The sequence below is a fragment of the Diadema antillarum genome, unplaced genomic scaffold (assembly GCF_040938485.1).
Source record: "Diadema antillarum isolate AM-2024a unplaced genomic scaffold, OU_Dant_1.0 seq00000203_RagTag, whole genome shotgun sequence".
Classification (NCBI taxonomy): Eukaryota; Metazoa; Echinodermata; class Echinoidea; order Diadematoida; family Diadematidae; genus Diadema; species Diadema antillarum.
Window position 1 is genome coordinate 2268749 of NW_027271262.1, and position 5622 is coordinate 2274370.

Consider the following 5622-nt stretch of genomic DNA (forward strand, 5'->3'; position numbering starts at 1 on the left):
TAGACTAAGGATTAGGGGAAAGCGAAAAGTGGCTGGTGTCATTGATGCGAGCAAACAACGTGATCTGTCTATATAGTTTTGAAATATTGCATTGTAAATATATCTATCACGGACATAATAAAAAAATCATTATTAGCAAGAAGAATAGGTAAACTGATACATTTCGTAAATGCATAAATACATATATGCACATACACACATACCTTGTATACCTACCTATACCTAAATACATACATATACGTACATAGATACATACTTAAATATATACATACATATTACATACAGAATATTATGCACACTAGAGGCGCATACCTACATGCATGCATGCACACTTAATCAAATAAATGAAAACATAGGTGAATAGGAACCCTGTTTACGTAGAAACAAAGACATCGGTAGTCTAGTATAAGTCTTGGTACAACGATGAACTTTATGCAAATTAGTAGAAGCATGCAATCAATAAACAGATTCTACCGCCGTATCTAGTCAACTTTTGGAAGCTCTTCACGGAAAAGAACAATGTAAGTACAAAAAAAAAATAGTAGAATTTCACCAAACCTTTTGCCACCAGGCATCAGAAAATCACGTAAGACCGCTGAGCTATAGGGGATTTAAAAGAAAAAAAAAAACTTTTCTACTTGACTTATATACAAGCATTGTGAAGGTTTGAAGGTTCTTACTGCAGGTAGTTAATCCTGCTGATAAAAGAGAACTAATACGAATAAGCCGACATTCAGCAGACATGTCTAAGTACTTAAGTACTAACAAGCCATTTTATCCTTCGCTTCTATGAATCTCAGCCAATTCTGCTCACGATGTGATGGTCCGGAGTAGGAGTGATTTTACTCTCATATTTGTAGTTTAAGACACAGCTTTCAGACTTTTTTTTTAATCACACACATACACATCACCATGCAAACTCACGCCTTTCCACAATACATCCAGTTATTTTGTCTTACCATGCCAGTAGAAAGCAAACTGACCATGTTTTTGAGATTGGATAAAGCGTGTGCTACTTTGGATGGCGGTAATTTTTGAGCAGAAATTGCATTTTTTTTTTTTTTTTTTTGGTGACAAATACATCTAAGGAAAGACACCATGACGCTCCACTATTGACAGGGTATATTGGTGAATATATTGTGTTCATCGATGAGAAACTGCACCATTCTCAATTCCTCCCTTTCCAACTGAAGCACACAATCATTCGTAAGTAGTTCGTCAATGCGTAGTCAATGCGTAGTCAATGCGTAGTCTGCTATTCAAGTGGCATAGTTGTTTCAGTTCTTGACTCTCCTGATACCAGCCAGGGACAGGGAAGGAATCCTAAATTCGTTCGAGTAGATATGAACAAGTAAAGCTTAACATTTGAGTTTTCTCTGCCAATTGGCATTCAAAGTTCACAAAGATTTAATAGAAATATTACGTCGGAAGCCAATTAAACTCCGAGAGATCGCTGTACAGGAACCGAGAGACAATATATCAACAGCCGCGCTCACACTGGCAAATGATCGCGAAATTCAAGATCGCAATCTTAAACTTCGCGATCTTTTGCCAGTGTGCTCGCGGCTATTGTATGTGTACAGCAGCTACTAGGTGTTGGTATTCCTTGTGTGTAGTATTTTTATGCACTAAGCACTAAATGTACATTTTTCTTTCATTCTTGCATACCAGGGCGATTTTTTTTTTTTGGTAAATTTTCTGATGAATTACTTGTCTTTTATCTGCAGCTGTGGTTTGGAGGCGTAAACTTGAATAGGTGAGCAAATTTCAGTCTTTACCACCATATTTTCTAGCCTCACTGTACAGTGCATATCCCGTGTACATGAAGACACCACTGAAGAAAAAAAAAAACGCTTTTGAAATAATGACAAGGGTGTGCTTCAGGATTCAGGATAATCTGATACTGCTCTCGTAGTGGTAACTATACAAAGTCTTCAATCCCCCATTGTGTCTACAATCAGGTACAAATCAGTGATTCTCAATTTATCCCCGCCGCAAAGCCTATTTTGTTTTCAAAAGACACTTTCCCCCAGTGGCTAGACGTTATGTGAATACTCTACGCCATGCCCATACACATTCCTGGTGTTCTTATTAGCAGTCTCTACTGACATTTAAATCAGTATGTAACAAGGAATTTATCAAAATAACGATTTGTTTCCCAGTCGTCATTTATTGGTTTTTTAAATCAAGAATATGTCTATTTTTATTTTGATACGTCGTACAATTCAACTTCGTTGTAGGGTAACTTCACATCCTGGGAGCCACCATGGCGTCCGTTTTGAAAGCAATTTTTACGTCTTCTTCGCATCCTATAAAAAAAAAAAAAAGATTGTGAGATATTTTGCTGTGGATTACCATTATATACAGGAATTTCAGATTTTGGCCGCCATTTTGAATATCTCAAAGGCGTAAGAGTTGAAGCATCCAGGTCCGGATGCAGCTGTCTTGAATATCTCAAATAGGGTAAAACCATTACATTTTTTACAATTTTTGTCATTTAGGCATACAGAAAAAAATTGGGGGATTTCAGTTCAGGTGGCCATTTTGGCGGCCATCTTGAATATCTCAAAACACTAATGGATGCAAGACGTGTGCATCAACAAGAACCGGATTCGGAAAAGGGCAAAGCTATCTGAAAGCATTGAGTGGGCAGCATCATCAGAGTCAGCACCCTCCATCAAAAAGTATTGGCCAGACGGCAAAATAAGGTTAGACTTCTTACATGTACGCTCTTATCATCTTGATCTTGTTGTGTAGAAGAAAAGTGACAAAAGAGACCGCACCCTCGAAATAGACCTATATACTGTATATATATTGGGAAAATGGGGCAAAACTGATCATAGTGGTTGTCTTTAGGTAGTGTCTAAGAATTTACAGTTAATCCACAAGTGACATGTATCTAGTGCTAAGTGTGCAGTGGCTGTATGAAAAGTGAAGTCAGTTGATATATGTATGCTGTACTCGGGGCTGCAGATGCTTTGCGTGTCAGGTTTCTGCAGTTTCGCTTATCATTCTGTTGGTTTCAAGGTGGACATTGGCGGTTGTGCTTGCGCGCTTCTGCAGTCCTGTTGGTTTTGATGGGATCGTGGTGGTGGTGATGTGGCTGCTGTGAGATGGCTGTTAGTTTCAAGCTTGATTCTGGTGGTGGTTGTGCTCGGGGCTACAGATGCTTTGCTTTTGATAATGGCATGTATACATTCGTGGAATATGTTGATTTAGCTGATAAATCATTCAATATTAGAAGAAAAAAAACCCCAAATCATACTACACTGAACAAGGATTAGGGCCTACATCTTCCAGGAATGTAGCGATTAATTCCATTTCAATAATTATACCACTTGCTAAAAAGTTCATCTGTGTAGAATTTATGCATGCTTCTTTTTTTTGTTGTTCTGCTTCCTTGTGCACTCAATCATGCATTCTCATCTGAAGCTGTGTGTCAACATCAGCCTTCATTTTGAAAACATTCTGATTCCTTGTCCAAACCACTAAAAATTTTGAAACTCTGTACCCAGTATAACCAAGTTGTAAATGTTCAAATCCAAAAGTTTGAAAATCATCCGGAGGTCTCCTTTTTAAGGAACCAACCTACCATTCATCGCTGAGAAATGAAGGATCAAGAATACTACATCTTTTCCTTATCATTATCTTCATGATAATCACAAATGATTTTTATCTTTAATATCAGATGTGTTGCGAACTTTTTTATGTTACCTTAAGCCTGACACGTACTTTGCCCAGGGACTGCTTACCGATCCCATTTAGCTGTATTGATTGGATGTTCATCGAAAAAAAAAACTGAGCTAATGTGCCAGAAAATAAGAGCTGACGCAAATGCGTTCATGCGCATTGTGAAGTGTATGTGTTTTTTGGCTTTACTCGTGGATCGTTTCTGTTTTGCTAGAAAATGTTCATACACAAGCATTCAGAGGTCATAATTCTCCAGCGATCACACTTCGTTGGTTTCATATTTACAATCGGAGAATTACATTACATGCAGGCACCAGCGAAAAATGCCAAGCACACTCCACGGTTCTACGCGATGGCTGTAACCATCATGAACGTCGCTCATGCATTAATGATTTTACATCATGTCAAACAAACATACACCTATAACAGGAATGGTAGTTTGGGTTGAGATGGGGGATTCAGATTTCAACTTTTTCCGAAATAAAAGAAACTACTTATGAAATATTAACGAACTTGCAATTCTAAGAGGAATTGATGAAATACCTGAGATACCCGAAAACAAAGTAAAACAAAGTAGTCCTAATAAAAGATGGGTCCTATCTTTTATTAGGACCTCTTTGTTTTTGGATATCTCAGCTATGTCAAGACTATTTTTAATCAAACTTAATTCCTCTTAGAATTGTTTGCTCTTTCAGATTTACATGAGGTTTCTCATTATCAAAAAACAAACAAAAACAAAACAAACGAACGTGGAAACATGAAGCCCCATCTCATCCAAACTATACCATCCCTCCTTTTGGCTTCCAATCGGGACTGACTGGTCTGATCGGGTCAAAACAGACACGTACGCGTGCAGAAAGCAGGGAGAACACATTAAGTTGTGCGTTTATAGGGTCGATGTACTTTGACGCAAGTTCGAGGCATAAGGGAAGACTCTGCCACCTCGACTCGGTGCTTAAATTCTCATGTATTTCATTGGAAAGAGACTTGATTATTTTTTTATGCGCCTAATCCGATATTCGGCATGCAGCTGAGTGCGTATGTGTGTGTGTGTGTGTGTGTGTGTAAGTAAAAGTTTTTGCAAACTCGATGTTATGAAGCATTTTAGGATGTATAAAGAAGAAGAAAATAAAATAGCGATTAAAAGAGAAACAGTTGGAATGCATTTGTTAAAGTGGGAATATTATGATGTATACCGAGGATGAGATGTCAGATTTTCTTTTTCTGTCTTGAGTTTGCCGTATCTGCGAGTTATTGTCACACTGTTGTCGTTTTTTCCCCTCTATTGCTTTCACCATTTCCACATCATTTCTACATTATGATTTGGATGTATTTTATTGCTTGATAAAAAAAGGCAATTTACACGTCAGAGTTATTCAAGTGTGAATAAAACCTGAAACCCGAGGGCTGGAGGCATAGGGGTGAGTGGGGTGCATGTTGGCGTTTGTGTGGGGGTTTGTGTGTTTTCTCGCAAATGGCCTCGATTTCTATCTTTTTATTTTCTTTTGAGAAGCAATGGAATATGCCCCGTTTATTTTGAGCTAATTATTATGTCCCCGTTTTGCGGGCTTTTTGCGATAATGTATATGTGTTTAAAAAAAAAGCGGATTACGTTTTCTTGATTAAAAGAGTTACAATGTAAGTTTGACATTAGTTTGGACAATGTTTGTGTACTGCATTTTGTCTCTATATAGTGCAAGATTGACATTATTTTGTAAAATGTTTGTGTATAATGCAAATCGGGACTTATGGAGGGGGGGGGGGGGGGGGTGGCTTCGAGTTGGGCGATTGCCGGCTCATGCGGCTTCGACTTATGCAGGGCATTCGTATCTCCAAGGCTATACAATCTACACTGCTCGGACTTGTTTGGGAAATTAATGAGTCAAAAACTGATTGCATTTTCATCAAAATAGGTACTTTATATCAGTGACG